Source organism: Mesoplodon densirostris, chromosome 6 (assembly GCF_025265405.1).
Source record: "Mesoplodon densirostris isolate mMesDen1 chromosome 6, mMesDen1 primary haplotype, whole genome shotgun sequence".
Lineage (NCBI taxonomy): Eukaryota > Metazoa > Chordata > Mammalia > Artiodactyla > Ziphiidae > Mesoplodon > Mesoplodon densirostris.
The window spans coordinates 110,088,016-110,100,950 of NC_082666.1; the positions used below are offsets into that span (position 1 = coordinate 110,088,016).

General features: G+C 37.5%; 1 pseudogene; it reads left to right on the plus strand.

The window, feature by feature from the left end:
• The first annotated feature begins 5,828 nt into the window (after positions 1-5,828).
• LOC132491685 (ferritin light chain-like) lies at positions 5,829-7,217 on the plus strand (annotated as a pseudogene).
• Positions 7,218-12,935: the final 5,718 nt, after the last annotated feature.

Genomic DNA, 12,935 nt, shown 5'->3' on the forward strand with positions numbered 1-12,935 from the left:
TAAGAAAACTATACACACAGTATACACAAATGATTATAAATAAATACATTTAAATGGGCTTATTAAAAAATGTTTAAGTAACCCACAAGAAGGCAAAATAAGAGAAGCACAAGATTGAGAAACTAAGGTAAAAGACAAAACAAGAAATAAAATGGTAGACCTAATCTTTAACATAGCAATAATTACATTAACTGTAAATGATCTAAGTAACCAAGTCAAAGACAGAGATTGAAAGAGTAGATTAAAAAATCACAAGCATGATCCAAGTATATACTGTCTATAAGAAGCTTACTTTAAACATCATGATATAGGTAGTTCAGAGTAAAAGGATGAAAATGATATATCATGTGAACATTAATCAGAAAAAGCAGGAATGGATAAATTAATATCAGATAAAGTAGATTTCAGAGCAAAGGAAATTATTAGGGGCAAACAGGGTCATTACATAAAGATAACAGGAATAATCTACCTAGATGACCTAGTGATACTAAATGTGTGTGCACCAAACAACAGAACTTCAAAATACATGAAGCAAACACTGAAAAAGGTAGTAAAAGAAGAAAATTTTAAATCCACAATTATTATTTGAGACTTCAACACAACAATTTATAGTACTACCAGACAGAAAAAATCAGCAAGGATATGGAAGAACTAAAAACATCATCAATCAACAGGACATAACTGACATTTAAAGAACACACTCAATAAGAGCAGAATACATATTCAAGTGTCTGTGGAACATTCACTCATATACCATATACTGGGTGATAAAAAAACATTAGCAGATTTAAAAGAATTAAAATCATAGAGAGTATGTTCTCTAGCCATAATGGAATCAGACTAGAAATCAATAACAGAAAGACAACAGGAGAATCTTCAATCACATGAAAACTAAACATCACAATTCCAAATAACTCATGGGTAAAAAAGACAGCGTCAAGGAAAAAATTTTTAATGCATAGAATAAAAGAAAATGGAGATATAACAGATCAAAGTTTGTGGAATGAAGTGAAAGTCACGCTAAAAGGGAAGTTTATAGAACTAAATTGGGAAATAAAATATTTCAAAGCAATAATCTAATTTTCTATATTACAATAGTAAAAAAGGAAGAGGAAAAAACACTAAACAAGCAGAAAGAAGGAAATAATAAAGATGAAACAGAAATCCATGAAACTGAAAACAGGAAAATCGGGGGAAAAATCAATGGAACAAAAGGCTGGTTCTTGGAAATAAACGATTTAATCAATAAAGATCTAGCAAGACTGATAAAAATAAAAACAGAGATGGCACAAATCACAGATATCAGATATGCAACCAGGGATACCATGACATATCCTGCAGGTTAATAAGGGACAAGTTATTATGAACAAGTCTACACTATAAATTCAAAAATGTAGATGAAATGGGCCAATTCTTCTATACCCAAAACTACCAAAACTCAGCCAAGATGAAATAGATAATCTCAATTTTCCTGTAACCATTAGAAACACTGATTTTTCATATAAAAACTCCCAAAAGAAATATTCAGGCTTAGATGTTTCACTTTTACCCAAGACTTAAAGAATTAAAACCAATTTTACATGATTTGATAAGAAATAGAAGTAGAGGGAACAGTTCCTAATTAATTTTATGAAGCCAGTATTACCTTGATACCAAAACCAGACAGGAATAGTATAAAAAAAAGAAGACTATAGACCAATATGTTTTATGAAATTGCCTGTAAAAATCTTCAGCCAGATATTAGCAAATTAAATCCAGAAATATATAAAAAGAATAATATATCATGACCAAGTGGTATTTATTCCAGTTATGCAAAGTTGGTTAAATATTTGAAAATCAAACACTGTAATCTACCATATCCAATAGATTAAGGGGGAAAAGTCATGTGATCCTATCCATTAATGCAGAGAAAGCATTTGACAAAATCCAATCCCATTCATGATTTGGCACATATATACAATGACATATTACTCAGCCATAAAAAGAAACAAAATTGAGCTATTTGTAATGAGGTGGATAGACCTAGAGTCTGTCATACAGAGTGAAGTAAGTCAGAAAGAGAAAGACAAATACCGTATGCTAACACATATATATGGAATCTAAGAAAAAATATGTCATGAAGAACCTAGGGGTAAAACAGGAATAAAGACACAGACCTACTTGAGAATGGACTTGAGAATATGGGGAGGGGAAAGGGTAAGCTGTGACAAAGCGAGAGAGAGGCATGGACATATATACACTACCAAACGTAAGGTAGATAGCTAGTGGGAAGCAGCCGCATAGCACAGGGAGATCAGCTCGGTGCTTTGTGACTGCCTGGAGGGGTGGGATAGGGAGGGTGTGAGGGAGGGAGATGCAAGAGGGAAGAGATATGGGAACATATGTATATGTATAACTGATTCACTTTGTTATAAAACAGAAACTAACACACCATTGTGAAGCAATTATACTCCAATAAAGTTGTAAAAATCTAATAATAAAATTAAAAAATTTTAAAAAAGAAGAAAAAAACCCCCAAGCAAACTAGGAATAGAAAAGGAACATACTGAAACTCATCAAGAGGATCTTGATGAAACAAACAAACTATACCGACATTATATTTAACTGTGAAAGACTGAATGCTTTCTCTGTAAGATCAGAAACAAGACACTGATATCTGCCCTCACCACTTTTATTAAATATATTAATGGAGGTTCTAGTAAGAAAATCAAGCAAAAATAAATAAATACATAAATTTAAAAGTTAAATTTTTAAAACATTTATTTAAAAGATAAAAGGACTATTCCTACTACGTTGAATAGGAAGGAATATATCCTACTGAATGTTGAATAGTAATATATACTATTATATTAAATAAGGAAAAGTAAAACGGTATCTGAAGAGGAGATGAAAATCTAAATGGAGAAAATACCAAGGAATCCACAAAAAGCTTGAGAAATAATATTAGTTTGTAAATGTTTTAGAGTACAAATCAACACAGTTTTATCAAATTATATATTAATAACAAATGTGTAGAAGCTTAAATAAAAATATGTGATGCCATTTACAACTGACCTAAATAAATACTTAAATATAAGCCCAATAAGACATTTATAGGTCCTCTATACTGAAAATTACAAAATGCTGATGAAGAAAAATTTAAAAGTCCCAAACAAATAGTGAGACATACCTTGTTCGTGGATTAGAAAACACAACATAATAAAGATGTCAATTCTCCCCAAGTTAAGAGGCTTAACAGAGTTACTCTTAAAATGCCCTCAAGGTTTTTGTGGATATAGACAAGCTTATTCTAAGATTTATATGGTAAGAAGAGGCTGAAGAATAGCTAAAACAATTTGTAAAGGAAGATTAAAATGGGAGGAATTCATCTACCCAATTTCAAGATTTTGCAGTAATGATGGAGGTTAGATACACGGATCAATGGAATGGAACCCAGAAATAGACTGACATAAATACATTTAACTTGTTTTTGACAGCAGTGTGAAAGCTATCAAGGAAGAACAGACTTTTCAAAAAATGGTACTGAAACAGTTGGACATCCCTCCACAAAAACAAACAAACAAAAAATGAACCTTAACCTAAACCTCCACACCTTACACAAAAAATTAAATCAAAGTGGATCATAATCTTAAACGTAAAAGCAGGACATTTTTAGAAAAAAATATAGGAGAAAATCTTTAGCATCTAGAACTACGTGAATAATTCTTAGACTTGACACCGAAAGTATGATCAATAAAAGCAAAAATTGATAAATTGGATCTCATCAAAATGAGTTAAAAATGCTTCATAGAAGATCATTTTAAGTGGATGAAAACTCAAATTACACAGTGGGAAAACATATTTGACAATCCCACATGAGACAAATGACTTGTATCTATAATATACAAAGAACTCTCCAAACAACTTAAAAAAACCCAACTAGAAAATAGGCAGAAGACAGGAACAGACATTTCATGGAAGAGAATATACACATGGCAAAGAAGCACATGAAAAGATGCTCAACATCATTAGCCATTAGGGAAATGCAAACTAAGACCATAATGAGATATCAGAGAATAACTAAAATTAAAGTATAGTGACAACATCAAATGCTGGTGAGTACATAGAAAAATGATATCACATCACTGGTGGGAAAATAAAATGGTTTAGCCACTCTGAGAAACAGCTTGACCGTCTCTTTTAATTCTAAAAGTAGATTCACCCTACAACACAGTAATTGTACTCTTGAGCATTTATCCAAAAGAAACAAAAACTAATTAAGTTCCCACAGAAACTTACACATAAATGTTCATAGCAGTTTTATTTATAACAGCCCAAAACTGGCCACTACCCAAATGTCTTTCAATGGATGAATGTTGAAACAAATTGTGATAAAATCTTATGATAGAATACTACCGAGCAACAAAAAGGAACAAATTATTAATATATGCAAAAATTGAAATGAACTTCAAGGGAATGATGCCGAGGGAAAAATTTTAAAAAGCCAATCTCCGAAGATTAAGTAATTCATGATGTTATTTACATATTATTCTTAAAATAACAAAACTGTGGAGATGGAGAACAGATTAGAAGTTGCCAAGGGTTAGAGATGGGGGTAGAAAGTACAGCGGGGGATCTTTGTGAGGCTTTTGTGGTCCCAGTACAAATAATACAGCAATCTTGGTTTTAACCCCGAAAGATGTTTAAAAGCAATTCCTAATAAGAGGTGTCCAGATATTTAGCAATGGCAGCAGATTAGAGGTATAGCTACCCAACATGACAGCTTCAAAACAGATGGTACTAATTCAATGCATATGTTAATTTTAAAAAGGCCAATCACAATACTTAAATGGTATATATCTTAACGATATTATTCTAAGGATCCAGCTATACCAGATGGACTAGCAGGATTTTCTGTACATTCAATCTTATTTAAGACAGTAAATCTTATAATAAGACAGTTAAAAAAAGAAAAAGAAAAAAAAACCAACTACAGTTGGATATTCTCATAGGAAGATGAGGTGAAAATACGTAGCAGCGGTTCAAAAGCTTAAGCAGTGGCACCTAAATTTGGCTGCACATTAGAAACATCTGAAGCACTTTTTAAAAACCCTCACACCAACAGTTGGTCATCCTAAACCAATAAAATCATTTTAAATCTCCTCAGACGATGCCATTGTCTAGCCAGAAGTGAGAACCAGCGGACTAAGCAGAAGGGGATGTTTCTACAAAGATTTCTTAACAATAAGTTCTTTCACCCAATCAGATTTACCTTCCTGCAAAGGGGTAAAGAAGGCTAGATGTTGTCCATACTTGCTTAGCTTTAATTAGCACTTGTGACTTGCCCAAAACCTAGATCATGTTTCCCCTAAATTTCATGTTATTTCCTAAGTTTTTCAAATCCAGGGCTAAGGGGTTTGCCAGGATGAGATTTTAAGTGCTCACACAGGGGAAGTCCCTGGCAAACCAGGACAGAGGTCACTCTACATTGAAACGTAAAGCATCCTAAATAACCCTGCCACTGCCCCCAGACACTAGTCTGTGCCAACCAGTGGAGAAAAGGCATTCTCCATTACTACCACGGCAAATGCTGCTGTACTTGCCTTGGCTACTCCCTATCTTTTCCAGGCGTCTCTCCCCTTCACCTGCTGGTGGGCGCTTTGGCAGCTGACAGTGCAGATATTTTCAAACTTTAAGGTGAATAAAAATCATCTGGAGGGCCAGTTATAACAGAGATCACTGAGCCCCACTAGAGTTGCTGATTCCATAGGGCTGGGACAGGGCCCTAAAACTTGAATATCTGACACATTATCAGGGGACGCTGGTAAAGCTGGTCAGGTTGTTACCGAATGCACGTTCGTGTGTCTGAAGCACAGTGAGGCCAAACAAACCGAAAGGTTGGAGTCTGGAGCAGAGAAAGGTTTATTGCAGCATCGAGCAAGGAGAGGGGTGGCCCGTGTTCCAAAAACCCTGAAATCTCCAAAGGATTTCAGCAAAGCATTTTTAAAGGCCATGTGAGGGAGGGACGTCCCAGGGAATGTGATCAGCTCGTGCACAATCATCTGACTGGCTGATGTTGAGGCCACAGGGCAGGTAACATTATCCATCCTTAGGTGCCAGAAGGTGTGGGGGCTGTGTGCTCATGATCATCAAAGAGTTAATTTATTCCATTGGGTGGTGGTTTTTAGCATCTGAAAACTCAAGAAATATGCCTGAGATACTATTATCTGAGTACTTCAGAGAGGAACTACAGCAGAGGCTATGGGGGATGGGTCTGTCCTAGGAAGGCCCCATAGGGTACTGCTTGGTTACAAGGTGACCATACTTTGAGAACCACTGCTCTAGTGGCTTGGAATGTTAAAGTAATGGAAGAATCCCTTCCCCGATCAAGATTCTAGTATCACCAGCTATTTTGGTGGGGGGAAGGGTACGTTTTGTCCTTGCTTGGACTTCTTGTTCATTTATATCAAAGCCTATTTGAGGCAGTGCACTCGGCAGTCCTGCAGATCTGTCTTTTGCTTCAACAGTGTTTGGAATGAACAGACCCAGGGACGCTCCTTGCTCCAGCCCCCGACCACCCTCCAACATTTCTTCCTGTCGCAACCTTTGGAATCAGCCACTCAGCTATCCTCAGCCTCCAGGACAGGCCAACACCGTTTTTGGAGCTTAGCTCCTTATCACTGATCAACCACGAGTTCCCAGGTTCGTCAGAATTATTCCATCGAGGTGGAGGCCGCCATCCACCGCCTGTTTAACATGCATCTGTGGACACTTACCTCTCTCTAAGCTTCTATTTTGACAGCAACAGTGGGACTCTGGACAATGGGGGCCACATTTTTCGCCAACTGGCTGAAGAGAAGTGTGAGGGCGCCCAGCGACTCTTGAAAATGCAAAACAAGTGCTGCGGCCGCGCCCTCTTCCAGGATGCGCGGAAGCCTTCTCAAGATGAGTGGGGTAAAACCCAGGACACTGTGCAAGCCGCCATTCTTAGGGAGAAGAACCTGAATCAGGCACTATCGGATCTGCGCGCCCTGCGTCCTGCCCGCGCAGACTCCCACCTCTGTGACTTCCTGGAGAGCCGCTTCCTGGAGGAGCAGCTGAAACTCATCAAGAAGATGGGCAACCACCTGACCAACCTCCGCAGGCTGGCTGGTCCGCAGGCTGTGCTGGGCGAGTATCTTTTCGAAAGGCTCACGCTCGAGCACAAACAGGAGTCTCTGAAGTCCAGCGGCCTCTGAGGAACCCCTCTGGCGTCAGAGCTTCTGCCTGAAGCCCAGCTTTGCAGCCACTAGGCAGCTTTGTAACCGCCCTGGAGCCCTCTCCCAAGCCTTGGACCAAATGGAAACAATAATGCTTTTTGCAGAAGGAAAAAAAAAGCCTATTTGAAACACAAACAGAATAAAGAGAAAAAAAGAAATATATATATATATATATATATATATATATATATATATATATTCATGTTCTTTTAACATATGAATTGCCCCACTTTATCTGTGTGAAATACGTTTGTTCCCGTTATTGGGCTGGTTCTCAAGCTTTGTTTCTCGTATGAATTACCTAAAGAGCTTTTTTTTTTTTTTTTTTAGTATTAATTTTTTTTTAAAATTAGTTTCTGCTTTATAACAAACTGAATCAGTTATACATATACATCTATTCCCATATCCCTTCCCCTAAAGAGCTTTTAAGAGAAACTTTGGTGTCTGGGTCCCAGACCCAGAGATTTTGATTCAGTAGGTCTAGGGAGGAGCCTGGGCATGGGGAGGTCTCAGAGTTCCCCAGGTGATTCTAATATGCAGCAACTTTGTGAACCACCTCTTGGCTTCAATCCAGCTAGTGATCAGATATTAAATCTAAGACAAATGGGCTAGTAGTGCGTGAGCTCTGCTGCTAGGTGTGTTCCATTTTCTTCCTCCTGGAAGATTCGTGCCAGGGAAAATGATGGGTAGTTGTGTTACTTCTCTGAAATGGATAGAAATTTCCAATTAGCATGAACAGGGGAGGGTGAATGGGTGAATGCAATAAGGTGTATCTTTTATGTATTTCCCTATGTGTATGGCTAGAAGCTTTTGCAACTGACGTCTGCCCTACTTTTCATGCGAATGGTAATGCTTGTCCTCCTAATGCAGCTGTAAACTTTATAAGCCCATAGGTAGACAGCATCACAAAATATTTACCCCTCCCCACTGGCCCACTCTCAAGCTTCACTCCCCTTCCCCAATACACAAATGTACATCAATGTGCTTGATGTACAATACAATATCAACATACTGACCTTCAATTCTTCTACTTTGCAGCTTCCCTCTTATCAGGAGTTGTCAGCATTTAGTGCCCAGAGGAGGCATTTCCAGTCATCTCAGCTTAGAGGTCAAATATCCAAATATCCAAATATCCAAAGTAAAAAAGGTTAAAGAAAAGAAGAAGAAGAAGAAAGCAAGGAAGAAAAGAAGGAAGCAATTTTCTTATCTCATAGTAATAAGGCAGTTTTCCTTAAAAAAATAAAGACTTAAGCCTTAAATTCTCTTCCCTAATCAAAATGTGCTTTTCCGTCTTTAGACTATTCCTCTTATATCCTGTATTATTCATGATGTTTAATTCTTGAAATAGCACATGGCTGAAAACAGAAGCTAACCTCTTGTCCACTATGAATTAAATCTTCTTTTCCTAGGGCCCATCTACAATGTACAGTTTGGGGTTTGCCAACATAATTATTTTCTCTGAAATAAGGTACAGCATTTTGCCTTTTCAATATAGAGTTATACAATACATTGTTAACACAACATAGTTAATATAGTCAATATAGTCAATACAGCTATAACACACATGATATGATGCCACTTTGGTGATTTTCTTCATCCATGTAATTCTGAAATTTGACAGTATAGTTTTCATATCCTAATGAGCTGAGTATTACCTTTGCAAGGATAGAAAAATAAAATAAATTCATAATATTCTTGTGTGGTTTGCCCCTGGGGTGGATTACCATAATGGGGGCATATTTGAGCCTTTCTCCAAGTCATTAAAAAACCTCCAGTGAGTAGCCCCTTGTCCTCTCCAGAAAATTGCGGGAAAGTATCTTTAATCACAATAATCCAGGGGGGAGAAATCTCGGAAATAAGACATCTGCTTCTGTGCCTTGTTGTTTTGCAGAATAGCAATGATTGCTTTAGCAGCTTCTATTTCCATATGTGTATAGTAAGTAAATGAACATAAAATTGAATGAACGCTTAAAAGAAGGATAAACCCACTCAGTTTAACAAATCCACTCTCTCACCTGCTGTGCCCTGAAACGTGAAAGAAAGAATCACGGGATCATAAGGATTCATAAAATAACAGTCTCTGTTAACAATATTGACAGGAGGTATAAGGATGATTTGTCTGATGTGGGACCAACAGCTTAACTGCTTAATTCTTTTTTTAAGGGCAAATCATTCATTTATTGTTTAAAGATTGCAAGACAACATCTGAATTTTTGTAGCACAATTTAAATGTTTTACTTTTTTGATAAAGCAGAGTATAATAGAAAAACAATTAGTTTCCAGTAATATCTATATCTCTATTCAGAATTAAGTCTTCCACAGACATGTAACCTGGAAACAAAAGCCTGTTACAATAAGCAAAGCTTCAACAGAGCGGCTACTTTTCAGGCCAGGGAAAGGTTCATCCCTATAGGATGATGATGTGCTGTGTAAAATGGCTGCAAGGTCACAGCCTTGAGGGCGTTGGAAGTCTGTTATCCTATTCCACATTAAGTAGTTTGGTGAACTTCAAACGACCGTTCGTCAGCAACCAAGCTGCCAACCTTTAACTGATATTTCAAACAGGTAAAAAATAAATGAAAAGAAATCCCTACACTGATGTTCCTTGATTTACACTGTTAAATGGTTCATTAACATGGAATTCTGGCTAAGAATTACATTTGAGACTCCTTGCTCAGATTTTGGTTAACAGTACTAATCTTTAGAAATTCAAGTTCTTATTAATCAATAATTTGTCAGCTAGGATACATTCAGGCATCAGCTGCAACTACAGAATAGGTGCACTGCCTCAGCACTTTGGAAAGACATAATCTACAACACTACTAGCAGACAAACTATCTGTTACTAGACAGCATATGTGCAGTACAGCAAGACAAAAACATCTATTCATATGTGCCGCGGACCAGCCGGAGAAAGAGGATTTCACCGCCCAGGGTCAGAAGGGAAGGGGTAAGGAACTGAAGTAGCACTGACGAATGGGGTCAGAAGGACCAAGACAACTGATGGTTGCAAGGCAAGTTTTATTATGCTACGGTTGCAGATTATATAGACTAGAAATGGAAGGTTGCCAGATGGTGGTTTACATTATCTATAGACTGTCTCGGCTCAAGGTTAACTTCCCTGGGAGAAAACCCATAAGCCCAGAATCATCCAAAATAACCTGCATGTGCAGGGGGGAGACAGCTTTGCTTGTCTCATTTTACCTTCTTTCTGATTTCTGGGCCCTGGTGATTTATCTCCCATGGAATGGAACAAGGAGGGGAACAAGTAGGGACAGTCCCTTCGAGCAGCGGCGGCATGCCTGGCATGTCCGTAGCCTGATCTCAAGGCTGACTGTTTCCCTCAGTTCCCCCTTTTTTATTTTTTAATTTTTGCTGCAAAATAATTCCATGAAGCGTAGTGCCGAGAGTAGTATATTGTTGCATGAGGATACCAAACAGACATGAGAAGATTATTATCAATAATAGGCAAATTATGGCCAGGGTAATAAATCCTGACAACCCTCCAGTAATCCACGACTGAGGGTTTAACCACTTTAAATGGTCCAGTAAAGTTTTAATTACATCTTCTTGTGAAATATCATCAAGATGTGCATTTTGTATATCCTGAATTTCAGCATTTAATTTCTTAAGATCAAGACTAATACTACTATCTGACCAAACACTCAGCAGATGCATTTTTACTTTTTCCCATTCCCAAATACAGTCATTGTACTTGTAAGGAGTAACACAAATCCATGTATACTTTTCATGACAAGCTAAACGCATCCTCAATTTTAATGCTGCCATCTGATCTCCAATCCCCCAAATTGCGTTTTTAAATTCATCTAACTTGTTATTCATCTGTAAATCTATGTGACTTTGTAAAGATAAAGCAAGACTGGTATTTTGAGATAATTGATTAGCAAAATGAGCATGATTAATACTCTGTGAAAGAGCAAGACGGGCAGTAGCCGCGGTAGCAGACAGAGCAGCCAAGGCAAGTAAACTTACTATTAGCCACCCAATAAAGCGTCTCCTTCTCTGCAAGGTTTTAGAGAGTTCCACCCATGCCTGTACTCCAGTATCTTCATACCAAGGTTCTCTCAGATGTACAGGCACCATAACATATATGGGTTGCTTTAGTATAAGCACAGATTGTGTTCCTGCAGAAGGGAACATACAACTGTAAAAATACAATGAACACAGCTAATATTATATTCTCCATTGGAAGAATTACCAATGTTAAGAGAACCAATCAAAAGTGTATATGGAGGAGCAACACAAGTTATAACAGGTGTATTGGAATAAGTTAGAGCTAGTTTCCATATATCCCAGTTCTTTTGAAATACAATAAACCTATCTATGACGGGAATAGAAGAGATAAGAATTTACCCCTTGGTATAATCTATACTACACCATATTTGGTTATTATTCCAAGATGCATTGCAACATTCAAAATTGGATCCAGGAAAGTTAATGGTCATAAAAGGAGGAAATTGATTTTTTGATTTTCTCTTAAGAATAGTAACCATATGTCCAGCCATAAGTATCCCTTGTCCTCCAAGTAAACGCTTCATACACAAATAATTTCCTGAATCTTCACCTGTAACCTTGGCTATAGTAATAGTGGAATCCCTAAGTGGTGGGGCATAAGAGATTCGACCTCTAATATTAATAGGTTGCCCATTTTTATAGCAAATGATGGTATCCTTAAGATCCTCTCGTCGGCTGGTAGCCGGGCATGTAAGAGTAATGTTGGTTCCTGTAAAACGAAGGATGCCTGGAGAGCCTGACAAACTAATTGATTGATCCATTCCCTCATAAACATCTGTATGCTTATAACTAATAGCCTTTACACATCCAGTTTCCAGATTCAATGGGCTAAGACAGACAGGATAGGTACTAAACCAGTTAGTATAATTTACAGACGTATTGATTTGTTTTATATTCCCAATAAGAGGCCCATAAACAGTACCATTGTAAAATACAGGAAACTCTGCTTCAGACCAAGATATGGGTTTTAATAGTGGAGGATCAGGTACATAGGCCCAGTAAGTTGCTGCATTAACAGAGGGAACACATGAAATGGTTGCCAACATAGCCAAAAATAAAGTCACGGGTGTAACAGGATTATTCTGTTGTTTCACTAACTCTTGAGCTCATGAAACCAATTGTTTAATTTGTCCCCAAGTTGGAACATCACTCCTTTGAGTCGTCCTGGCAAGTGGTCTCTTCTTCTTCTTTTTCTGAATCAACACTGTCAAATTTTCGGGAGAGATGCAGAGCTTCTTCATCTTCTGAACTAGTTGTGAGCTGTGGCGAGCCATCTATTTGCTTGACTAAGCAAGCGCTCAGGAAGCCAGAGAGGTCCAGGAGCTGATCTGGGAAATATACACACGTGACCATGTCCCCAAATCAACACAGGATCAGGACCATGCCAAGTGCTGGTTAGCGGATCTTTCCCGAGGACCTCCAGAGATTAAAAGGCCAATCTTGGCTCAGCCACCAACCTTTCCCCTGTCAACAGTGAGAAAATTTAAAATAAACAGAGCATGATTTATAAGGTTATGTAGTATTGTTCTATATAATTCCCCCATTTTTATTTTTTCAATAGTTAGCTTTAAAGATCTATTTGCACGTTGTATAATACCTTGACCTTGAGGGTTATATGGAATACCTGTAATATTGGTAATTTGTAATGAATTACAAAATGTTG